This window comes from Pelodiscus sinensis, chromosome 5 (genome assembly GCF_052426305.1).
Source record: "Pelodiscus sinensis isolate ZL-2025 chromosome 5, ASM5242630v1, whole genome shotgun sequence".
In the NCBI taxonomy this organism is placed as follows: Eukaryota; Metazoa; Chordata; order Testudines; family Trionychidae; genus Pelodiscus; species Pelodiscus sinensis.
In genome coordinates, this window is record NC_143056.1 from 115,898,599 (window position 1) to 115,925,370 (window position 26,772).

The 26,772-nt window shown below is 38.7% G+C and overlaps 1 protein-coding gene across 2 annotated transcripts in view; it reads right to left on the reverse strand.

The window, feature by feature from the left end:
• Nucleotides 1-26,772, reverse strand: part of KCNQ1 (potassium voltage-gated channel subfamily Q member 1) — a 580,522-nt gene that overhangs the window by 173,330 nt on the left and 380,420 nt on the right. The window lies entirely within an intron of this gene.

The window sequence follows — 26,772 nt, forward strand, 5'->3', positions numbered from 1 at the left end:
TTGCACAAGAACTCTTGCGCAAAAAATTATTGCGCAAGATGCCTGCACTGTAGACGTAGCCTATGTCAGGTGTAAAATGAGGTTTTCTGCGGTAGAAAAAACTGCTGTGAAGTTTTTTAGAAAAAAGGCCACTTTTTTTGAAAAAAGCCCTGTAGTGTAGACACACCCTCTCACATGAAGGTCTTTTACATGTCTGAATCTCTTGCAGAGCACAACTCAGCAGTATTATTAGCCCTACACATAATCTATTTTTTTTTCTGAGTAGCCACACATCTCCTCCAGCAAACTGGTTTTCCACAGTAACTGGTGAAATTTCATCTTCATTCACAAATTTACTCCTCCCTGTCTGGAAAACCAACCATTTTCATTTAGAATGGCCACATTGGTTCAGACTGATGGTCTATCTAGCCCAGTATCCTGATTTTAACAACGACTAGTTCCAGATGCTTCTGGCAGTTGGAGGTTTACAGACACCTGAAGCACGACTGTATCCTGACCATCTTAGCTAATGGCTATTGATTGACCTATCATCCAGGAAATTAGTTTTTTTTTAACCCTGTTATATTTCATCCCATGGCAATAAGTTCCACAGGTTGACAGTGCATGGTATGGAATACTTCTTAAGTTTGTTTTAAACCTGCTGCCAGTTAATTTCATTGGGTGACCTCTTGATCTTGTGTGACAGTGTGAATAAAACTTCCTTATTCACTTCCTGCACACCATCTGTAGTTTTACAGACCTCTGTCAGTGCCCCCCCCCCCCCCTATCTCTTTTTTAAGCAGAACAGTCTCGGTCTTTTGGATCTCTCCTTGTATGGAAGCTTTTTTATACCTAATAATTTTTGTTGCCTTACTATGCACCCTTTTCAGTTCACATGTATGTTTTTGAGATGGGGCACACATTATTCAAGGTGTGGGTGCACCATGGATCTGTACAGCAGCATTATGAATTTTTCTGTTGTATTATCTACCTCTTTCCTAATGGTTCCTAACATTGTTATCTTTTTTGACGATGGTTGCATACTGAATAGATGTTTTCAGAAAACTATTCAGAATGACTCAAAAATCTTTCTGGAGTGATACTAGCTAATTTTGACCCCAACACTTTGTACACATATTACTGTTTATGTTTTCCAATGTGCTTTACTTTGCCCTTATCAACAATGAATTTCATCTGCCATTTTGTCGTCCTGTTTTCCAGTTTAGTTCAGTTTCCAGATCCCTTTGTATCTCTTTTCTGTAAGCTTTGGACTGAATTATCTTGGGTAATTTTGTATCATCTGTAAATTTTGTCACCTCACACTTCATCTGCTTTTCCAAACCATTTATGAATATGTTGAATAACACTGATCCAGTACACATTCTATCGGGGTCAGCTATTTCTCTCTCTGCTGTGAAAACTGACCTATAGATAGCATCCTGTCTTTCAACCAATTACTGATCCATGAGAAGATCTTCCCTTTTAATCCCAGGGCTGGTTACTTTCCTTAAGAGCTTCTGTTGAGGGACCTTCTTAAAGACTTTCTGAAAATCCAAGCACACTGTATACATTGGATCACCCTTGTTCACATTTGTTGACCTCCTCAATGAATTCTAATAGATTTCCGTTTACAAAAGTGGTGTTGACTCTTTCCAAACTTACTGTATTTATTTATGCATCTCATAACTGTGTTCATTATTATAGTTTCAACCAATTTGCTTGGTACTGACGTTAGACTTACAGGCTTATATTGCCAGAATTTTGTCTGGAAACTTTTTAAAAAATATGTGTTATATTAGCTACCCTACAATTATCTGATATGAAGCAACTTTAAGTGACAGGTTACATAAGCACAGTTAGCCCTGAGATCCTCTTGGATGAATACTATCTGGTCCTATTGACATATTACTGTTCAATTTACCAGTTAAAATACCTTTTCACAGAAAAATGTTAGTTTTTAACCTGGTAAGAATTGCTTCTCGTTTTCATAACTCCTTATTCACCCCACCACATGCGGTTTTCTAGCACAGCCGTTTTTAATCACTCTTTGTTCAAATGTTAATATTTACTTCTATGAAAGGAAACCAGAAAACTGAAAGACGTTTCTTTTATTCTTCTACACCACATCCCCTTTAGAAACTCCCACATAATACTTGTTGTTCTGTTAACACTGAAAATACCTGAGACCCTTCATACAAGGTTCCCCTGCTAACCAAGGATCAAATGTTTTTGCAATAAAAGAAGGAATAAGGATTTTAATTAATAGCCAAGAATATGATTCTCAGTTGTTTGATGTCTTCTGCAAACTGATAACAAATGCTTTTGTAAATGTAGAGTTTAAACATTAACTTGCTATATTTGATTGTATGACCATCTGTAACACCTTGGTAATCCCAGGCAGAAAGGAGATGTATTAACAAAACTATAATTTCAGGAACTCCATCCTATGTGCATATTTTCCAACCAGCTGTATAGTACATTTTCCTTTTTTAAGCAATATTTTCATGACTTGCTGCACACTCCTGAAAATCTTTTAACTGCAAGTTGAGCACTCTAGAAATCTAGCCCCTACATTTCACAGGTTTGGACTTGCTTAGCTTTAGCAAAAAGTTTTGTAAATATTTCATGTGGGTGGGGAGAAAGAGAGCTGAGTTATTTTAAAAAAGACCATTTCCTTTACATATTTACATAAAACCGTGGATTAGACTCTATGATAAACTTTCGTTAACTTAATTGATATCTCTGAAGTGACCTGCAAGTAAATATTTGAGTGCTCCTAATAATGAAGAGAAGTATCCCACACATCATTATCTTAAAATTAAGCTTAAACATTTTATGCCCATAAAATCCAGATCTACAATCACTGACTCTGGCTTCAGGTGACACTACAACATACATGTTGCTGGTCAAAAGCCAGATAAGGCTTTCCCCCACCTTTCCTGGCAAGGTTTCAAAGTTATTTCATTCTCTTTCTCTGAACTCTCTCCTTCTTTAAGTGAATTTAATGTTGGTGAAAACAATCCATCCCTAATGGCTTGTTTTCCACTGCATAGGTACAGCATGACAATAGCTTGCAATGCACAGTAGGCTTGTTGTCAGGGTCATCTCAGGAGGTGGGAAAGATATGATAGTTTTAGTGTCTATTTGGTTTTCAGCCATAATGTTGGCAGTGTCGGTTTTAGCAGTGGTGACAATGATCTTGGATCAGAACCAAGAATTTATTTCACATAGCTGATTGAGCACCTATAAGCAAGCAAATGATTTTCAGTTGCTGTCAATACAATTTGAAATGAATTGGTGTTATATTGTAGAGATGAAAGACCTAAATTGAACCACCTTTTGTAAATAAGTTTAATGTTGATAGCATAAAAGGCTACAATAAAAAGAAACCCACACACGTTAGCAAAAAGCAAAAATAGTCTCAGTATTGAGCCAAAAAATATCCACCCCCCCAAAAAATAATTACACTAGCAAAAAAATCATGAGATCAAAAGATATTAAAAACATTGGTTCCTTCTCGCTTTCTGAGACATTAAGGGTGCGTTCGCTGCATCTTTTCAAGGTTTTCTGCAACCTCGAGGGCCAGAAACATAATGAAAGCTGAGATTCTCATGCAATATCATGATTTCAGCAACTGGGGCTTTAAGGAAATTGTGGCAACAAAAAGGAGTTGGCAACAAAAAGGAATGTCATTGGCAATTACAAACAGATCTGTTTAACACAGTCCCTGCAAACTTTTATTCACACGTTTGACTTTACAGATGTGAATAATCCTGTTGACTGTAGCTGACTAACTTGGACTTCAGTGGGATGGCTTATATCTATAAATTTAAGCATGTGCCTAAATGTTTGCAGGATCTGGGCTTTGGATTGTATGCCTTTTACACAGACATTCTTTCTCTGTGCTTTTGCATCTAAGAGTATATTATTAGCGCTCAGTTAAAATAAAAATAAATAAAACATAATGAAGCTTATCTGTCCCTTGACAGGCACTGATTTTTTTCATTATAAAAGGCACATAAAACATAGGACATTTAAAAACTAAAATAAATGAAAATGTCACCCATGCGAGCTGACAATTGTGTACAACATCCACACGCACAAACTATGATAGTGGAAAGCAAATACATAACAATGACAGGCACACTTGTTATTCTTTAAAGAATTTATGCTTATCAGTGAAAACCATGTGTGCATTATGCTGCGATAGATCAGAATCAGTTTACCCACTAAATGCCTTGACAAATAGTTGATGAACAATATGTTACACCACATTCAGCAATGCTAATTTGACTGTAATCCCAAATGCAATGGAAGCACAGCTGCAGTCAATAATATATATTCTGACACTCACAAACACTGTACACAGATCACGAGATTTCCATTGGGCTTGGAATGGAGAGATGGAATAACAAATAAACAATGGAATGGTTAACACCACAGGAATTGTGCCTCTGAATTGACTGAGATATACTTAGAGGGGCAGTTTTAATAATCCCTTGAAAACTGAAAGAAATACGAGGCAAGTAGGGACAACGGATTAATACAAACCAAAACCAGTTATATTCTGACATTTACGGACAAGGCTTTACATTTGCACTCAAACACAGTAATAATGCATGGCTGTCGGAGGCACTCCTTGTAATAACACAGTCGGGTGTGAAAAACCTAACACATAACTTAGTGAGTCAAGCCTCAATACCATACGTTAGACGAAATTTATGCCGTAGAATTGTTGGCGTTGGGCTTCTTCCTTTCCTTTCCTTTCCTTTCCTTTCCTTTCCTTTCCTTTCCTTTCCTTTCCTCCCCTCCCCTCCCCTCCCCTCCCCTCCCCTCCCCTCCCCTCCTTTCTTTCTTTCTTTCTTTCTTTCTTTCTTTCTTTCTTTCTTTCTTTCTTTCTTTCTTTCTTTCTTTCTTTCTTTCTTTCTTTCTTTCTTTCTTTCTTTCTTCCGCAACTAGTTTACTTGGTTATAATGGAAATCACCACTTGGAGAAATGTAAACTCTTCAGCAGCCAGTCAGAATTCTAAATCTGAAATGACAGCCTTACTCCCAAGGTTATAATATCAGGGCTGCCGATTTTTAGATAATCCTAGAATCATATGCTGATTGGCTAGTGAGAAATTTATAATGCTCAGCATATATTGTAATAGAGCCATTTAAGATAGAGCAAACGTGTCTTTGACCAAATAATCTTTTTATAACATAGTTTCCTAAAATTTTGACACATTTACAAAGGTATGTTCCCGTCCTGCAAGCCTAAAATTTACATAGACTCATGGTGAAGTGAATGGGTTTCTGCACAGATGCAAGAATCCACACCAGAAGTACAGATTGCATAGTTGGGAACTGAAGCCCCAAAACTGCAAATGAACTGGTGGGACACCCCATTGGGCATTGCTTTGTAGGATCAATATCTAAAAAAGAATTTCCATGAAGATACCTTTTTGAATATAATCTCTAAATGGGTTCATTAAATGCAGGAAGAAAGCAAGCTAAACCATTTTCCTATTTTTGTACAAAATGCAACAATTTTTCTGGAGAAAAGAAACATTTCAAAAGGTTGTTGTCCATAACAGAGCACACAATACTGACATGAGACAATTAGAGAATTGTTCAGTGTGAGGATTTGGTCATGTCTATGTGCAGTGTTCTACTAATTTAATAATATAAATTTTAATTAAGATACAGATATTTTATACACGATGAATTTAAACAACTACAATTCATTCAGTACAGGCTATAATACATTCTTAGAAATGATGATTAAATATTAGGAAACTGGTAAAATGTATGCAATTTTCAATGCTTCTCAAAAGATTTATTTTTCTTTTTTTGTTCCTATTTAAAATAGGTTGTCATATTCCACTCAGAAAAAAAGCCAGGAAGTTCCTAATTTGAAGTTGTCACTTCATCCCGAGCTCACGTCAATGTGGTTTCCTTGTTTGTTTGTTTTTCATAACAACATGGGCTCAAGGATGGATTGGCAGCCTAAACTTTGGATTTCCTGCTTTTTGGTGATTTGTGTCACTGTCTTTGTGACGTACATGTTTGGAACGCATTCTCTGATTTTGCATTTTGCTTGTCTGTTTATTTGCAAGAAGTTGCATAATTTACTAAGAGGCAGTATTATATTTAAAAATCTTCGTCAATTTCATATACATTCTTTAGTAATTGCTAGCGCACATACTTGTTTCAGGAAGGTGATTCACATACAGATTTAGTACTAATGTAAATATTAGAGCAGTGAGGCAAAGGAAAGGTGGTACTAATTTCCTATTGATACTGTTTGTTGATTTTGTTCACTTGCACAATATTATTACCATCAGGACCATAACGTTTGCCATGGTCCTTCCAAGGTACACGGACACTGATATTATCTGTGGTTAAAACTCAATACTGTCTACCCTGGATAAGCACTACAAGAACTCAGAAGCTTAGAAGGAAGGAGTCGCAGATTTATATTTTGTACAAAATGCCCATTTTTCTGTAAGTTTATCGCTGAGTTAAGTTGAGCTCAGTGTTTAAGCATATTTAAATTCTCTGCAGTCTTCTTGGATTTTTGACCTTAGACAGAAATAAAGTACTAAGAACAAAGTCTGAAGTTGGTTGGCTTGAAGTTTTTGGCACTAATCTGTATTTAGACTTGAACTTTATCTTTAACACATCAGATTTTAATAATACACTTCACAAGTGAACTGGAATATATTTTCCACACAGGCACAGAAAACTGTGCCTTGAAACAAAATCTGGTGAAAGAAATTCAGAATACCTACATTAAGCCATTTCATTAGTGCAGTTATGTCTAATGAAATCTTTCATCATTTGTTCTCTAGAGCTTTTCAGCATAGAATTTGCTATGGGCCAAGGTTATTCTTGTCTTTTCACACATTTTGTCATTCCTTGAACATTATGCTTGAGGGAGCTGCTCATTATTGAGCAATGTTTTAAATGTGATGGGTTGAAATGGATTAAATTGCATCTTTTTACATTATACAACAGGAAATGCTTGACCACAGTACTAGAGACTGAAATCAGAGTAACTGCCTATTGAAAACAATGGGTGCTACCCGGCTTTCTTTTATTATTATTCATTGTTGGAACTTGGAAACCATTATTTACAACAGATATTTAGGAAAATAGACTTTTGAAAGAATCTTTATGATTTATTGAGAGCGCCCAGCAAAAGAACCTCACCCATAAATGATTCATTAAAACATCCTGAGGATGTATTACCAAAAGTTGCCCCTAAGTGTTAGAAAAATACAATGACACTGTCAGGACAATATGAGTACACAATTTAAATTTAGTAAAAATGGGCTTTGACCAAGCTTAACATTAAGTTAAATGTTTCTGTATTATTGTCAAACTTATAGAAACTGCTTATTTGTAAAAGAACAACTTTCTCTCTAGTATTTGCAACCCAAACATTCCAGCTTCCTGCTAATACATGATTAGAAACTGACTGCAAACACAAATTAAATTGATTAGTTTATTTTTTCAATGACTACACTGGGCTAAATGCAAAAAATAAACAGTGCATAAGTGGTGACAAGATTTTTTAAATTCTTTCAGTTTTAATAACCAACTGTGTTATTATTAATTAGATCCAGGCAAGAAATTTTGTCATGAATCAAGTATTTATTTAACTTAATCTTTTTCTGTATGCAAACACGAAAAGCTTATGAGTGTCTCAAATGAATTCATTATTCCAACTACTGAATCATTCAGTATTGCCATTAAACACTTTCAGTGACGTATTCCTGGTGTGTAGTTTGCACTTTAGTAGTCTGCTGCACATAACTAATGCTAGAAACATGACCAGTTTTGATTAGACTTATACATCACATAATACTGTTTCTGTTCCCTGATTTGGGGGAGATAATGGTTTGGCTTTCCCTGTGAATACTACAGATTACAAATTCAAAATTCAAGCATGTTCTGTCATATTCACTTCAAACTCAATCTTTTGGTGAACATATCCACCCATAATTTTTTGGGGCTATAATATCGCTGAATGTCAACATAATCAAAGTTAAAATTTGAATTATATTTGCAGGATTTTCCCTAGTATTTTCACAGTTCCATTAGTAAAAGATCAGGAAACCTGTTGTTTTTAAATATGAATTTTAAATGCTGCAGTGTCCCTTCAATCCACTGCAACTTCTATTTAACACCAACCTTCACTTCTGCTCTCTTAAAAACAAAACAAAACATAGATTTAAACCAGAAATTACCTATGTAATTTATTAATCTCCATCTCTCTTTGCTTTAGAGACAAAACTGGTAGCTTGTTTTGTGGTTCCTTAACAGACATGGAAATACAGCAGCATCGCATATATGAAATATATACTATCATGTTGTCTTTGGAACTCTAATAAAGAAATGTGTTTAATTAACAGTAAAAACAGAGTAGTTGCTAATCAAAAGCATTTTCAGAAGAGAACAAAATTTTGTAAAGTATCTTTCCCACGGAAGGTTATAAAATGATTTATACAGCGTGCTAATGATGGTGTCTATGACAGTGATTCAGGAGAGCATAACTTTTTAGAACAGAATTTAAGATTTACTCAGTTCAGCGCCACGTAAGCATATGCCTGAATGCCAGGATGTGCCTAGAACAGGGATGGATTTTAGCATGTGCTGACTGATATGCTTTTGTGAACCTATGTCTAAATGTGCAAATGTGGCATCCAGAATGAGCTCAGCAAAAATGTAGCAAAGCACAAATGATATTCATAAGGGTAAGTTGGCCAGGACATTGGTGTAATGTCTCCTTTGAAGCATAATCTCTCTTTACAATGCAGCATCTCATTTATACCTCAGTATACTGGCAGAACTCAGTAAGGAACTCAAGTCTATTTGACAGTTGAATCTTCTAAGAACAAAATTCTGAGAAATATTTCTGTGGGACTGAGAGGATGGGCAAGGGCTTGCCCAAGGTAAAACCATCTGATGACTATTCTCGACTATAGTGTCCAGGGTGTGTGTCTTCTATCTCTTCCCAGGTTCTTGTGCACGCCCCTCACCACATCCTCAAAGTATTACAATCATTGACTCCTAGCTAACAGAGAATAGATCAGAGTCCACTGTTACAGTACTTTAACTGGTCAGCAGAAGACACATTTACATAGAATGCTAAATATTTTAAAACCAACTAGAAACCACAAACTCTGTTGTATTTTACTGAAGAGTCTTTGTATTATATCAAGCTTTAAAAAAGACTAAAATAGTTTGCATTTTAAAATTGGCCATAATTCATCTGTGCTGCCTACGTTCGTTCTTGTATATTTTGTGAAGGACAGCTAACTATTTTAAGTGCTGATGAGGTGCAAACACTATAGTTGAGGTCATATACAGTACAGTCTTTCAGGGCCAAATCCTCTGCTGGAGTAAATGGATGCAGCCCCAGTGATTTCATTGGGGTTCCACCCAGTTACACCAGGAGAGAACAGTGGCCCTCTCTTTGAAAGCTTAGGCTGAAAATCTGGTGAGAGCAGACTCTCTCATGAGATTGCATGTACTTCCTGAACAGTCTCTGGTATATATTTTGACACTGCTGCTTCCACTCTTGGCACCAGGATTTGCTAATTTACACAAAACAAACTAAAATTTGAAAAGAAAATATTCATTTTAACTCCAGAGTTTGGAGTAAAGATACGGCCCAGATCTCATTTATTTGTGATACTCATTCCTTTTCAGGCAAGTTTCCTGATACTAAATCACACATGCCTTCATGTCTTCCCTATCTACAATATATTAGGTCCGAAGAAAGACTTTCTTACATTGTTTTAAGGCCAAACAATTCAAGAGTAAGTGGACACAAGTGTGGTTATAGATAAGTAAACAGTTCATGGCACTCTCTTATAACCCTGATCTGATAAAATTAAGCTCCTTTTTTTACAGACACATAGGAAAGAACCCAGGGTTGTAACTTCACTGCATGAGAATTTTCGGAATATGCATTCTGTTTTGCATCTACTAATTAAGAGTACATTTTACTTTTAAAAATGCTTTTAACTTCCTCCTCCAGCAGAAATGGTGACCCCTAGAGTTTACTTATATGAAAACAGAATGGGCCAAAATCAGTGGTGATAAAAAGATTAAATAAACTGGTCAGAAAAAGGATATAAGTGGTAAAACAGTGTAGCTTGCACATATCTGTCCTCCAGTGAATGTGCAAATTTAATGTAACTTACCCATCAGAAGCAAATAAGGCATGCTTAATTAATAGGAATGTACCAGTACAGGTTGAACCTCTCCAGTCTGGCATACTCGGGACCTGAACTGTGCTGAACCAGAGAATTTGCCAAACCACGGGAGGTCAAGATTGTCTAATATTGCATTACAAACACTTCCACTGCTTACTGGGCTCTTAGAAGACAATTACGGGTAAATCAGAGCTAAATCACAGCACAGAACACTGAGAGCAGGACTGGTGGCTGTAAAGAAACTTTATGGGACTCTGGGAAACTTGGCCACATCCAAAATAAGTGGACATCCTGCTAACTAAAATCATGCCAGACCAGTGCTGGACTAGAGAGGTTCAACCTATATAAGAGAAAGCAGCCCTCCTGTCGTACTTGTTTTATACTCCCTGGTTTAATGCTCTACCAAGTGGCCCACTTGTACTGAATATCCTTGGAATGCCAAATTGATGCAAGTTATATACAACTTTATATACAATATGCAGCTTATGTGACAACTACCTCTTTATTGAATTTGTCCTGAGATGTCCATATGCCCATTGAGTTTAATCTTAAAATGGATGGGACTAGAACACCCACCATATGTGCGCTGAACAGATTACTAGAGCTTTGCAAGTCTGCAACTGTCCATTTTTTCATATGGAACCATGTTTGCATATTGTAAATCAGATGTGGATACAAACTGTGTATCCATACAAGGACCCACACTTTCCATACACTATTTAACCGAAACCTGCAAAACACTGATTGTGTAGACCTTATCCCACCAAGGCCTTGAACCAAACTCATCCAGAGGGCTTTGGCTGTTTGCTTTTGCTGCACATTGTAGTTTATTTAACCATGCTTTTTCAAAAATATGCTGCATCGCACATCTTAGTTTAGGTTTGCCATGTAATGCCAGTTAAAATCTTATTTAACCTTTCTTGCTTTGCAACAAAAGGAGGAATTCTTTATTGTATCCACAGCTAAAGTAGTTCACTGGGGAATTGCACTAGGTCAAAACAATAGTGCATTGCTTCTTATTAAATTACACATAATGGCTCCAGCCAGAGCCTCCTTCAATTTTTTTCCTCCTGCCCCAATAATTTGTTTTTCTTTTAGCTGTGGCAAATACACAGGCAAAGGGATTTCCTATGTTGTACAAAGAAATGACAGGCAAGGAGCCTGATGCATTGGTACACTCTAGTTTTTGTGCTCCAGCAAGGCACAGCAGTTGAAGGCTTCACTATACCCATCAGTTCTAGACAAATAAAACTACTTAGAAAATTAGTATTGACTATGGTCTCCTCCCAGTTTCCTCTGCTACTCCCTTTCCCCACAGTCAGCTTTGCTGTTACAATGAGAGGAGTCATAAGACAAAAAACACCAGAAAGGAAAGGATCGTCACTTGGCTTAAACCGTTATATTCACCTTTTTTTTTAAAAAAAGGAAAGGGACCCAGATAATGCTGTTGAGTGATTCCCAACCTTCTACGCACACACAATGAAGTGCTGAGATCCCTTCTCCCATTTAGCTGTAAGAAAAGGAAGGTGGATACAATCTCTTTGCAGCCCCTAGATTGAGAACCTATGTACTATTTCATGGTTGTGTGTGAAATATGTCTGGTTTTAAAAAAAACCACACACACAAGGCCAAATTCTGCACTGATTCACAGCTCATGCAATGTCAGGATTCAGCGGGGTTGGATGGGTTGTTAGGTTAGCACAGCTTTTGGCACACTCTCTCTACTGGAACTTTGGATATAACTTACACACACTGATAAATGTGTTGTCCTGCAGCTACATTTTGTGTGTGTGTGTGTGTGTGTGTGTGTGTGTGTGTGTATTCATTGAGGGAAAAAAGAGGACAATAAAATAAATCTCTTGCAAACAAGTTTTTTAGTTTGTGAAACCCAAAAATAATGAATACCTCAAAAGCCAGGTTACACAGGACTGTGATATGGATGCTTTGTTTCCCTTTTGAATACTATCGTAAGAACAAAAGATAGAATCATAGCTCAAAACTGCAACTTTTAAAACTGGAAGTGCTTTCAAAGATTTGTTGCTTTACAATGGTGGAGAAACACATGGGATTTTAACTTGCGGAGAGCAGCCTTTCCCTATAAATCACAGCGTAATCCGAAACCTAGAAACAGCACAGGGGCTCACATTTATGGATTTAAAACAGATGAATAAAAAACTTGCTCTTAACCCTTTCCTTATAATTTCTTCTGGGTACAAAATGAACACTAATACACAAGATCTGAATGAAAGCTAACATGGTAAAAAATCAAGATCAATACAATCCTGAAAATGTCTAAAACCTCAGCTGTTTGACCAGCTTCCCTTAGGCTACAAGTGAAGAATTGTCCTAATGCAGAGTATTGTCAAATAGTTAGAGCATAATCCACTATTCGGACTGTTCTTTCATCAACTTTTATTTAAGCAGTTTATCTTGTGGAGATTAGGATCTCTTTTATAAAGAATGAACAGCAAATGCAAGCCTCTGGTTTTGAATGTCAGGCCATATTTCACTGGGAAAACTCCAACTAGAAGCCTGTCGTCTCACCATAAGGGTATAAGCTACTTAATCAGGCAAAAGGAGAACTAATACCAACACATTAGCAATAATTTTGTCCAAAGAAAATTGTAATAGTACTAGCATGATATAAGCAGAGTTTATTTATTGTCTTTTAAGGCCTCCACCTATTACCCTGGTGTTTATTTTGGCCCTTCTTTGAGTACTTCCCTATAGTGAATTTGATGAAAGAATACAACACTGCTGAGTAAAAATAAACACTTAAATGGATGCTGTTCACATAAGGAAAAAACATAACAAAATAAACTTAATTGAAATAGCAACACTGCAAAGAAACTTCAGTTTAAATGATATCACGGGAGGAGGTTCAGCATCTCATTCACTCACATTCAGAGCCCGAGTTCTAAAAAAAATAAGTGCTGGAATGCAAGGTCAGGAGGCGGGATTTTTGAAAACAGGTTCGTATTAAAATTCCAATACGTTTAGCATGAATAATCCTTGGTTTACTTTACAATGATTAGAAGTACTGGGATGCTGTCCCTGCTGACCCCACACTCCAAAGAAGTGCTGTAAAGGCTTTCTCCAATGTTCCAACATAGCTTGAGCCTTGCTTTCCATTCATGACATATGTGTGTGATTCAACACGAGACTTCTTACTTAGGATTATCAACATGCACTTTTCATTGACACAAAATTGACACAAATGTACTGCAAAATATTACCCAGACCCAGACCCAGACCCAGACTCAGTAGGCATTTTGCTTTACTCTTTCCAGGTACCAAGAAGGCATATCCATGTCGGCAACTAGGTTTTCCCAGGTTGCCTTAACAAAAAAGCAAGAGCCTGACACAAAACTACACTCTTTTCAGCTACAGTACCCAACTGGTACAAATTGGCATAGCTCATTTCACTTCAATAGGTAGGCCAAGACGGAAGATGATATCTCTTCTCTTTTGAGCAACCCCACATCTGACACTTTTACCCACTTTTCTGTTCTGTCCCTCCATGTTGCTGTTACTGTTTAGCCAACCTCTTCCAAACAGCTTTCCTCTCTGACTTTGACTCTATGCTCTCTCTCTTTCTCCCTTCAGTCTCTCATGTTCTGCCTCAGTGACCTCAACTTCAGTGCTGATGGTCTTTCTGATCCTTAGCTGCACATTTTCATATCTTCACCTCTTTGCTCTACTCACAGCTGAGGTGCAACTTTCATAGTTACTAAAATGGCCATTCATTTGGTCTCACCAAGCACTGGTCTCTCTCTCATGCTCAGTTGCCTTTCTCTGAACCGCATCTAGTCACTTTCAGTATCGTCCCTCAGTCCTTCTCATCCCTGTCATTCAGATTTGCTGTGATGTCCAGTCCATCAACACGGATGACTCAACATCTGCTCACAACCCTATCCTCCTTGCCTTGTCTTTCTTATACAGTGGCTGATTCTCTGATCAACCTAAACCTTTGTTTGCCCCTGCCACCCAACTCAAGGTCTGCCCTGTTAGACCTCCTAAGCCTTAGCTCATTCTCCCCTTCTTTCCCCCAACCCCCCACAATTTGCTTCCAACCCCATGGAGCATCTCTGGCAGAAATCCCATGACCAGGTTGACTTCCTCCACGACAAATTCATTCTCTCCTCTTGCAGCTCTACCATCTTCCTTGCTACAGCTTCATGTCTGTAAGTTAATGGATTCCCACACCTGCAATCGCAATTGCGTTTCACCACCTTTGACTCACTCCTCAACTCACCTCCTCCCCTCTCACTGCAGAGGATTCACCAGTTTCTTTAAAGAGAAAATGGAACATAAACTTTCCCTTCCCATTGATGGTTCTTCTCTTTCTATTCCCCCTTATAAACTCTCTTGTCCCCCTCACAAATAGGGTTGCCAGGTGTCCGGTATTCTACCTGATAGTCCTGTTTTTGCGCCCTCTGTCCAGTAAAAAAATTCAGAAAATACCGGACATGTGCAATGTCTGGTATTTTCAGTTTTTCTGGCTGGGCGCCGGACAGAAGCCTGGCGGGGGACGGGGGGGGCTGGAAGGTGGGGCCGTGATCAGCACTGGAAGCTTGTGGTTGTGTGCAGAAGCTGGGCGAGGGGGGAGTGGCTAGTAGGTGGGGCACAATTGGCACTGGGAGCCCTCAGCTGATTGCATCTGAAGAGGAGTGACACCTTGGGGAGGAGGAGAAGCCCTGTCCCTGCTCCTGAGCACTGTTCAAGCGTGTTGTCGCGCCATAGTCCAGAAGAGAAGCCCGCAGGTGCTTTGTAGTTGCATTTAGGCACCTTCCACGGGCGCTCAGCCAAAACTGACAAGGGTGGAATTTCTGCTTCTTCCCACTGGGACACCCAAAGACCTGGATATGGGGGAGTCACCTTCCTACCCATGGTCGCCCTTCTCCCCCTCCCCGGCAGCTTAGTGGCTCTTGGTAGTAGACACACAGGATGTGTGTTCGGCGTTAGTGGGTTTTTTTTTTTTTTTTGCCCAACAAATTTTTAGCCCGTGTGTTCAGTATTTTTTGGGAGACCATCTGGCAACCCTACTCATGAACTTCACAATTTCTCATCTACTCTCCTCCTCTTCCAGCCCCGTATGCCCCAGTGACCTCACCTCATCCCTCCTCTTCCAGCCCCATGTGCCCCAGTGACCTCACCCCATCCCCTCAAGCCCACTATCCTGCCAGTCCTTATTTTTCTCTTTAACCTCTCCCACTGGCTCTTTCTCCTCACAATACAAGAACGCTTTAATATCTCCCATCTTAAAACAAGCAACCCGCACACATATCATCCTTAGCCCCACTTGCCTCTCCAGCTCCAGCCCTACAGTCCTCTTGCAGCTTTAAGCTCATTGAGCACAATATCCATAATTACCTTCTGGTGTTCTCCTCTAATTCCAAACCTGACCCTCTCCAATCTGGGTTCCACTTCTGGAACTCACATATTGTAGGAGGAGAAGAGCTCTTGCCAAAGTCTCTAGTGTCCTTTTCCTAGGCAAAGCTCAAAACCAGTACTCCATTCATGCCTTCCTTGACTTCTCCAGCCACTTTTACCTTTGCCTTCTCTATTGCATTAAACATAAAATGTTTGTCTTCACTTTCAATGCCCTATCCATCACATTATCCACACTCATCCATGATTGGCCAGTGATGCCAGAGTCCATTGCCCACTTGGCAAATTTCAAAAAGCAAACACAACCTTTTGGCTTTCTCCCATGCTGTCCCTCATGCTTGGGAGGAGCTTCCTTTAGTAATCTGGAAAAGTACTTCATTTTCCTTCACCTTGATATCCACTACCTCACCCCCACCAAATCTTGACTATAGTTAGACTGCTGGAGTATGGATATCGGCACTTATTGTCTTATACCTTGCAAGCTCTCTTGGGTATGGACTGCCCTTGTGTTGTATGTATGTACAGTGCCTAGCACAAAGGGGTGTTGGCCCAGGGCTAGTGCGACTCCGTGCTATCACAATGCAAATAATAATACATATTTACTAGCAAGCTGGGGTTTTTTTCTGTAACTTTATTTATTGCCGCTGGAAGCTTTTGGTTACCGGGTTTCATGATCAGTTAATAAGACAGATGTCCTACAGTAATAAAAAATAACTCTTCATTCTCAAATTTCCACCAGATCAGAGCAGGCAAGCTGATTTACCAGACCACATTAGAATTGCTTAGTAAGCACTTGGCAGATATCATGATAGAAAAAGGATAGACAATTTCCAGCTACAGCTTAAAAATATGAAAAAGTTCAATTTAGGACAGCAGTTGACAAAGAGGAAAATTAAAGACAGAAAGAGAGCTGGCAAGATGTGGTTCTGAGAATACTGTAGAATGCATTGTAAGGTGCTGAGAAATCAATCTGATGAGAAGCAACAAAGGGCATTTAGCAGCACATCTCCCATTGAAAGTCAATCAGAGATTGCCACTTAACTCCCATTTGTGCCTTTGAAAATCTCTGCAAGGCGCTCAGAAGAACAACTGTCCTATTCTTAATTATGCTATTCTTAATTATGTACACCATCTCTATTAAACAGTGATGACTTTGCAATAAAAATACACATATTAAATAGAAGAGTATTCTAGACAGACAGAAGTTTCTAGAAGGGTGGTAGCGGTATTTTCTCAGGAGAAGCTGCCCTGTTAGCTTTTGAATGAAAGTCCTAAAATTTAATAAATATGAAATTCCTCTCCAGTGTGGCAAAGTGCATCAAAATACCTCGGTAGCTGACTCATACCCCATCCGATTCCAGTTAGGGGTGCTAGTTAAATGTAGGATCTTGAATGAGGTACAGAGTTTTGATGTTGGTATATGACTTTGAATGACACAAATATTTTATTTAAATCCTTACCATTGTAGCCCTACTCTCCTTCAGCATTATAGCTGGTGGAGAGGTTAAAGTAAGTAAAATAAATATGGGCCTGGAATATAGTTAGCTGTACTCTGCCATTCATAGTACAGGTCTGAGGTTTATTTCTTTCCTATGCGTGGGATGCTATATCTGGAGAGAATGAGAAAGCAAGCAGAATGTACATAAGCCATAATGAAATGAAATGAAATGAAATGTTTTCAGAAGATTCAGACACATAGGGGATATTTGCATTACATTTGCATTCAGACACATTGGGGATATTTGCATTAGTCTTCCATCTGGTTTCTTAAACTTGCTGTCACTCAGTTAATATCTTGAGGTCATACTCAGGGTATGCAAAATGCTATAGAATTTTCTTTCATATTAGTAATTATCAATGATTCTCCCTCCCCATTTTGGAAAGTGGTATTAATTTTGTTATAGTGTTTTTTGTATGTTTTTTCTTTTTTAATTTTTCTTTTCTTTTCATTATTTAGGTTTCATATAATACATATTTATAAACTGCAGGACATAAATGAGTATTAAAGGAAGACTTTGGCTCCTGTCTGTCCTACTATTTGTAAGATTGTCCTGCTTTTCTTGGGGAAGTGCTTATGACCTATTCATGGAAATCCTTGCCAGAGGATGTTGTGAAGACCAGGACTTTAATAAGATTCAAAAAAGAGCTAAATAAATTAATGGAGGATAGGTCCATCAATGGCTACTAGCCAGGATGGGTAGTAGGGATGGCAATGACTATCCGACTATCCAATAAGCAATGCTTATTAGATAGTCGACAGGCTAGTTGACTATTTGCTCCACTCCACTACGCTCCCCCCCCCCCCCCCCCCCCGCTGCCTCTATCATAAAGAAGCAGCAAGACAGGGAAGGAGGAGGAGGGGGAGAGGAGATGCTTCAAAGTGGCAGCACCACATGGAGCCGAAGACCAGACCCCGGGCTTCATGCAGTGCTGCCACTTTGAAATGCCGCATGCATTCAGAGTTCCTGGTTGACTCCTTGTGGCACTGCCGCTTTAAAATGCTGCAGGGAGCATAGAGCTAGTGGAGGACTGCTTGAGTCCCCCGCTAGCCCCGTGCTCCCCACAGCGCTTTCACCTTTGAAGTGTAGCAACAGCCCTAGGGCTGTTGCTACACTTCAAAGGCGGGCACACCCTTATCGACTAATCAAATGGTCAATGGAAAATGCATCAACGATTTGATTAGCCAATTAATTGAAATTTTACATCCCTAATGGGGAGGAATAGTGTCTCTGGCCTCTGTTTATCAGAAACTGGGAGTGGATGACAGGGGATGGGTCACTTGATGATTGCCTGTTTTTATGGCCATTCCTATGTATTTATGTTCTTTTATTCATGGACCCTGAAATTCTGTTCTGAAGCCCATGTTCTGAAGTTCTAAAGCCCATGAGGGCTTCATGTGAAGAGCCATGAACATGACATAACATTCTGATGCAATTTCACCATGGTGTAAGGAAACGAATTATGTTACTAATGGTTTAAATACCAATGGGCAAACCAGTTAGGATAAAAGAAGAACCAATCTGAAACATCACCCAGCTTTCAAACCAAAAGTTAGACAAATGACTCAGGAAACTGGATAAAGGCCTTTAACCTTTAGATTGCTGCAAGAGTCTTGATGCCACCAAGGCTCACAATAACTGAAAATTACTCCACACTGATGGTTGCTAGGTGTCTTATAAAGCAAGCAAGCAAACAAACAAACAAACACCATCCTACAGAGTCGCTCAATTTCTAATGGACCAAAACCCATACTATCACAAAGGGTGCTAGCTAGAAACCTGGTTGGCTGTCTCAGAAACCAAGGGCTGAATTATAATGTCCTTAGGTCAGGGTTATGAGTTATATGAGCCCTATAGAAAAGCTTACTTTGCTGCTGCTGCTCATTCTGGGTGTAATTCATCCTTGTGCAAAGAGCCAACACAAGCCCGTTCAAAATAGATTTTACTGTGAGGGTAAATTGCACCCTCTGTGGATAAACAGAGAACTTCAACCACGAGTACTTCTCAGGATTGTGAGAGGCCAGACTTTTCAATTTTTTAAGCACCTCTGAAAAGCTCTTTGTAAATACAACCTTTAAAAATCTGACCCTACATTCATAGACAAGTAGTTTGAAATAACCTCAAACCAGAAAAGAACACATTTTTAGTTTTGAAAAGTATAGTTTAATTTGAAAGTTTTGATAACTTTCTTCAAGCTAATTTATTTAATTGTATTTATTTGTTTATGTATTTATTTATTTATTGTGCGTGCAAGCCAAGACTTGAAGCTCAAGTGCTGACATGCCACAAGAAAGACTGTTCCTATGGAATTTCCAGCCCTAGTTAAAGGCAGGAAGAACCAGAAAACGCACATGAAACTCTGTTCCCACAAGACTTCCAGCCCAAGTTTGCAAACTCAAGAGGTTTGGATGATTCGGAAAGACTCCATACCTTATGGTGTTTACTTGAAGCTTTTAATGTTTGCCTAACGGGTTTAAAGGTGAATAAATAGCATGGTTTGGTATGCCCTGCAATTTGCTTGCCTTCACCATATCTGGTTTTTCATTTATTTATTTAATTTAGTAAGCATGCAAGTTTGATTATATCTCATCTTATTACCCTTTATCCCCTTTCCTTTTCCCTTAGTTTTCATCAGGCTTGTCCCTTGGATAAAAATAAAGTAACAGTAAAGATGGGTAAAAAATTACTTGTATTATTATATGGTTAAGCTATATTTGTGTTTCAGTGTGAATTTATTTTACTAGTCTGAGAGGAGAAAAATTCTTGAAGTGCTCTCTCCCTTACTGCAGACTGGATTGAAAAACTTCTAAACTGCTGTTTTATCAAAGCAAGATTAACTCAGAGCCCCGAGGAGGATAGCTTGTGTGCAGCCAGGCCTGGAACCAGGACAGCTCTTAAGCATATGCTTAAATGCTTTTCTGAATCTGGAGCCAAGTGGATGCCATGATGTCGCCTGTATTGGACAAAGACTGCAGTAGAACAGACACAGTCAATTGTGTAAGGTTCAGCATTAAAGTGCCATACATTAATAATAAGTATTCCAGGCAACTAATGGCCACAATTGAAGCCAGCTAAGAGTACAAAGAACTGTTTGAGAAATACATTTTTGTTCTCCTCAATATGTAGGATAGTTAAAATAAAGCCTTGCAAAAGTTCAGTTCACTACAGTTGGCATTTCCATATGGTGTACGGTTAGCAGCATATGTAGATTACTTATAGACTAGATTCCATCCCCCTCTCCAATCTTAGTAGACTGACGGTCACTCATTTCCTACCCAATTATGGCCTGTGCCATAAAACTTAATAAGAATGTATAAATATGCTTTTGCCACATTAGTTTTCAAAAGTGTAAATAAAATCAACAAGACAGAACTATCTGTTTGGTTTTCAGTATCTACTATATATTTGAGGGAGTGAGTTTGTTTGTCTGTGCATGTCTGTCTGTTCAACAGTTTCTACTAGATGGTAAAAGCTAGAACCACCAATTTCAGTATATAACTTCCTCTTATCTCAACTGTAAACAAAATAAGGGTTTGGTTATTCTATGAGAATGGGATGTGCCTGGAATGGGAGGGAAAATGAGACAGAATCACCAGGCAGGTGAAAGGGGCTGGCCGGGGGCACCCTTCCCTGTCCAGGACTGTCCCTGCCCCAGCTTCCCCACCCAATTCATACACAAACATTGCTAGCTGTTTCCCCTCATCACGGAGTAAGGGGAAAGTGCACAGTTTGCTGTATTCCTTACTCTGGCTGGGAGTACACAGGGAGCAGAGGAACCTGGACTTGCCCCAGCTAGGGACATGCACCGCTCCCCTCCTGCCCCCGGCTCTGCCTGTTGGAGCTACAGCAATCATGGATAGGTGCTTATCACCTGCCTCAAGCTGCTGCAATGAAAGAAAGCTGGGGTAGTCCTCTGTCCTCAGGAGAGACTGCATACTGAAACCCTCATGCCCTGCCCCACTCCAGAGCAATTATTTAAATGAAACATGTACATTTCCATTTTATTTTCCAAAAAATAAAAATTGAATTAAGGACCCAAGCAATGCCAGGTAATCTTCTAGTAATATATGTTTTCATTATTTCCACCAAAATGAGGCTTATAAACCTCTCAATAAAAGTGTTTGTTTTTCTTTCACATAAAAAGTTACAGTTAATATTTCACTGTTCACAAACTCTTGGCAGTTTTAACTGGAAATCAAACTGCATATACTTTGCATATACTCTTGCTTGAATAGTGTAAGGATACTTGCACTGAGCTGCTGATTTTGTTTGTTTTAACAACAGTATATTGGCCTTTTTGTTTTGAGGAGAAAAGGCAAAAAGTAATACATGAAATGTTACATGTTGTGAATGAGGAGACAAAATTAGGCCAAATTCTGGGCTAACTTTGGTAATCTTTCAAAAAATATGATATGCTTGTAAAGTCTGTGTGTCTGACCACTGCATGAATATGCTGTAGCTTTTCAATTTAAAATTATTCTATAACATTTACCATATTACATCTCCAGTTACTGAGTGCCTTAAATTAAGTCACCGAGAATGCATATGAAGGTTTAAACATTATTCCTCATGGGGGGAGGGATAGCTCAGTGGTTTGAGCACTGGCCTCCTAACCTGAGGGTTCTGAGTTCTTGAGGGGGCCATTTAGGGAGCTGGGGCAAATCTGTCAGGGATGGTATTTGGTCCTGCTGTGAAGGCGGGGGACTGGACTTGATGACCATTCAAGGTCCCTTCTAGCTCTATGAGATAAGTAGGTATAGGTGTGTCTTTGTCTTTATAACACAACCTCCCTCCACTCCCTAGTGAATGACTGGAAGCAAAGCATTGGAAAACCTGGAACTTCTGGTTCTAAAAGCATCGGCTTGTACTGACTAAGTTAAGGGCAGGGCAGTTAGTCCAAGCCAGTAGAGAGGGACAAAGTCACGCCATATAAGTGCAGCTGATAGCTGCCTTACAGTAAGTACATTTACATAGAACCAATGAAACTTCCAAACTCCTGATCTAGTATGTCCTGGGCTCAAAAATTTTCGAAAAAAAATGTTCACTCTTTCATCATCCCTGTAAACCTCGTTTTATGAGGAATAAGGGATGTGTCTAAAAAAACCTTTTTCCTGAAATTTGGCACCATGAAGATGTGCCACATTTTGGAAACGCCTCTTTCAACAGTAAAGCGGAAAAAGATAAGCTATTTGCATACCTCAAATTTCATATCTTTAGCTGATTTAACTCTGCAGTCTAGACGTAGCCCTAGTCAAGAATCTGAAGGAATGGCCTCAGGATACTATGTCCAGTACTCTAAATAATGTGCCACTTATCAGTGTATGAAGCAGAGTGTGTAGTCAAAAAGGTGGAGGAGGGTTTCTGCCATTAAATTCAATAAGAACAACTCTTCCTTTTCTTTTGATTTTTCTGTAAAGTTTACAATGGTAATGAATTTTTGACAAAACAATTATCCTGATCAGTGTGATAAAGACATGGTTAAGGAAATTCTTGGAACTATGGTGGCCTTTGGGGAGAGATCTGAGTGTCTGAGATAGTGTTAGCTGAATATTAACTGAAAAGCCAGTATGGCCAAGGAGGAAAACAAATCCTCTGAAATATATCAGTTATACAATCTTCCAAGTCATCTTCCATTCAAAAAATGAACTTATAGGATGGTTGGAGAGTGTGTGGCTCAGGAAGTATGGAAAAGCAAAACACAAGCATCTAACCACTTGTGCTAGTCTTCTCTTAAAAGCAGAAAGGCAGGGAAATCCTGGCAAAAAGGACATTCTGAAATTATTTTTCATTTTTATCCATTCAGTGAAAATGAACTTTTTCCATTCAAGTTAGCTTTCTCTCCCAATCCTGATCTTACTGAAGTCAATGCAAAGCCATTAATTTGCATGAGATAGAATATCACCCATTATCTTCAAGTACATGGCTGACTCTTTCAATTTCTGCAGAGAGGGTGTGTCTAGACAACATGGCTCCATCGACAGAGCCATGTAAAGTAGTTTACCTGACATAGTCCATGAAGCAGGGATTTAAATAACCCCCACTTCATTAAAATAAAAATGGCTACCATGCAGTGCCAACAATCAGCTGATCTGGCACAGCGCGGCAGTCTAGACGCGGATTGGTCGACAACGGAAGCCTTTGTCGACCGCTCTGTTATGCCTCGTGAAATGAGGTTTAACGGAACGGTTGACAAAGGCTTGTCGACCGAGCCACGTTTAGACTGCCATGCTGTGCCGGATCAGCTGATTGTCGGCACAGCACAGCGGCCATTTTTATTTTAATGAAGCGGGGATTATTTAAATCCCAGCTTCATTGACTATGTCGGGTAAACTACTTTAACATGGCTCCATTGACGGAGCCATGTAATCTAGACACACCCAGATTGTTTAACAACCAAACCTGATTATTTTCAAAAAATCATAACTGCTACTAAAGATATTTCCAGTGCATCCCACCCTGAAAATTAAGCATCTGTAGCTTTGTTTGGTACAGTGTCAATTTAAAAAAAATGAAATTTGAAATTTGTAAAAAAAACATGTCTATTTGTAAAAGTTATAATTACCCTTGAATACTTCAGTCACATGAACAGGGACTTTTTCCTGGGTTTCTCTGTAATAACAAGAACCTCGTTAATTTGGAACATGCTGTTGGGGTGGGAACAGGGAAGTGAAAATATGTTTCCCAACCCTTTTAAGTTCCCCCCCTGAAGAAACACATGGCCAGAAGGATGTCACATGAAGATTAACCAATAGTAAAAAGAACGCATATGAGTGCATGAGTATTTCCTGACCACATCTCATACAGGCACATTGCTGCTAAGGTCAAAGAAAGTATATTTGGAAACAAAACCAAAAAGGATATCTTCCCCCAGTATACAGTTGGCTCCCAACTCAAATGAGCCATCATATATTTATGCATTTTCTGCTCATAGTGCTATTTCAGATGCTGACCAAGTTTTTCCCTTGAAAGCCAGAAAAAGAGAGGCATGCATTCTATTCCCAACTCTGCCAACAAAATTTCCAGAACACTTTTATATCTACAGAATGTCTAGTCCAGCCTCCAATGATCTTCTTAGATATTAAATGATAATTCCTAGCATAAGCTCCAAAATAATGAGGCAGAAAATACAAAAGCTATTTAAAATGTGTTAAGACATGCTTTCTATACATTTGTTAATTTGTCTTTTCATAATTTCCTTAGATTGATCTCTTATGATAGTCACTCAGTATTTTACTCCAGTGACTTACTCTTTGTATTTAATATAGTTACTTTAGTCGCCTATGAGCTCATGAAATTTTAAGCATAGTGTTCCCATTCAAACAATTAATTTTTTCTAACAAGATTCTGCTTGAAAAACGAATGAGATTGTAATAGACAGGAAAACGGCATTGTTAAGATCACCAAGATATAAAATGAATGAATAAATAAATTGTTGTCGTCTATGTTCATTAGCCCAAAGCTGAACAAATATATAGCTGACACTGAATGAAGTAACAACAGTTCAGCCATGTGTTTTTCTTCTGTAGACCTTCATGCAGAATTTTCTGTGCCTTTTTTCAAACATTAGTAGCTTGAAGATTCTGTTTAACACCTTACTTCACTTACGATCATTTTATGCAACTTTCATTGAAATAAAATTACCCGAAAGAGTAGTTTGACAGAACTTTACATTTTTACAAATACACAAGGGATGGAATACAATCTTGCTACTAGACTCTTGTCCAAATTTCTAACAGGTTACAAACATGTAGTTGGAATGTACTGTATAACTATTCTGCTACCAAGGACATAAAGGATAACAATGGTAACAAAAGATATTGTAAATTCCTAATATTCAGCATTAACTGGCATTGAGTGAACGCTGTGGCTTTTATAAAAACTCTTCATTTAAAATGTTACTGCCAAGAATAACATTTTGATGCTATGAACATAGAAAAAATGTATAGTTTGAGTAACTTTTTAGGCCACTAAACAGGATTAAACTTGGGTTGGACTAACCCAACCCCAAGTATTCAAATATCATGAATCAGGTTTCTCCCCCTCCAACGAGACTGGCTTATAAACCATTAGCTTTTAAAATACATTCCTCTTTCTATGAGGAGAGAGGAATGGAGGTGGTATCTGCTTTCTGGCTTTTAAAACACTAGGATACACTCTGGTTACATTTGCAAGCTTTTCTCCACAACCATTATTTAAAATGAAATTGGAAATTTTCACATAATTACCTGTTTGTAGATTATGGGGCTTTAATAGAACTATCAAATATCACAAGATTTATGATAAAATCATAACAACTGGCAACACTGACAGTGGTGCCAGCTATATGCTGGTGCCCCAAATCATCCCATTGGCTTGGATCGGATGCTGTAGGGTAACATGTGGTGTACCAGGTAGCTATTTTGTGAAGGTTAGGATTGCCAGGTGTCCAGTATTGAACCTGACAGTCCGGTATTTTCACCTCCTGTCTGGTAAAAAAAATTCAGAAAATACCGGACACCTAAAATGTCCAGTAGTTTCTGATTTTTTCCTGGCCAGGAGGCAAAAATCCCGGGTACTTACCAGGGGAGCTGTCCGGCCCAGTGCATGGAGGCAAGATAGTGGGTGGCCGCCAGCAGCCTGTTAGGGCCAAAAAGTCTCAAAAGCAAAGAGTTTCTTAAAGGGGCCACTTTTTTTTTTCTTAACAACTTTGGTCTCCCCCCTTTTTTCTGGTGGGTTTTTTTTGGGGGGGGGGAAGTGTTCAGTATTTTTTGTTAAACCATCTGGCAACTCTAGTGAAGGTGTGCATGTGCTACTGGTCATATAGAGCTGCAAACCACAACAGGCTATATACAGATGTTGCCACCTTGTAATGATGGTGCAATACAAGGGTCCAGTGGAGCAACTGGGATATATATTGCCTTGCTTTCTACTTAGGTCCACTATGTGGTATGGAAGGAAGTTGGAGTTACCCTGTACCCTTTCTCCTAATTAATCACATCTACATGACAAGCTGGATCTCCTTAAAAGCATGGCTCTCCATAAAGGGAAGGATTTTGCCTGCATTCGCTTGGCTCCTGTTATAATGAAGTTCTCACTAATCAGGGCTTTTAGTCCTGTAACATGCAGGCTACAGTTTTTATCTGTCTTCCCTCGGACTTTTTATCTCAACTAAACATGCCAAATTCTGTTGTCTTTGAGTTCACTAAAGTTTGCTGTATTTAAATTAGGAGAGTTCATAACAGATTCAGAAACAAAGTCTGCATCACAGTTGAAGCATGAAGGCCCTGATGCTGCAAACACATAAAACTTTAACTTTAAGCATCTGACTATTCCCCATGTGAGTAAAGTAAAGCACGTGCATAAATTGTTGCAGGATTGGGACCTGGCCTTCTTTTTCCTCCTGGTTACTCAAAGAGCAGGCAATAATCAGCTTATTAAAGCAGAGCTTTAGAAAAATGTTGATATTTAAAACTAAATGTAGCACCCTAATTATTAGTTGAACAGCATAATAGCAAATGGATGATCAAAGTCCGACCCCGAAACATTTTTTCAAAAACTACTCACATTCCACCAAACCAAGCCAAACTTAGGTTAGTTTGTCACTGATTAGATGAAAGTATACAAGCTTCCAGCCTATTGCAATTTAAATGCTTGAGGATATACAGAGATGATGCCAAGATGATATCCTTCCCAATCAAGTCAGTATCAAGAGCT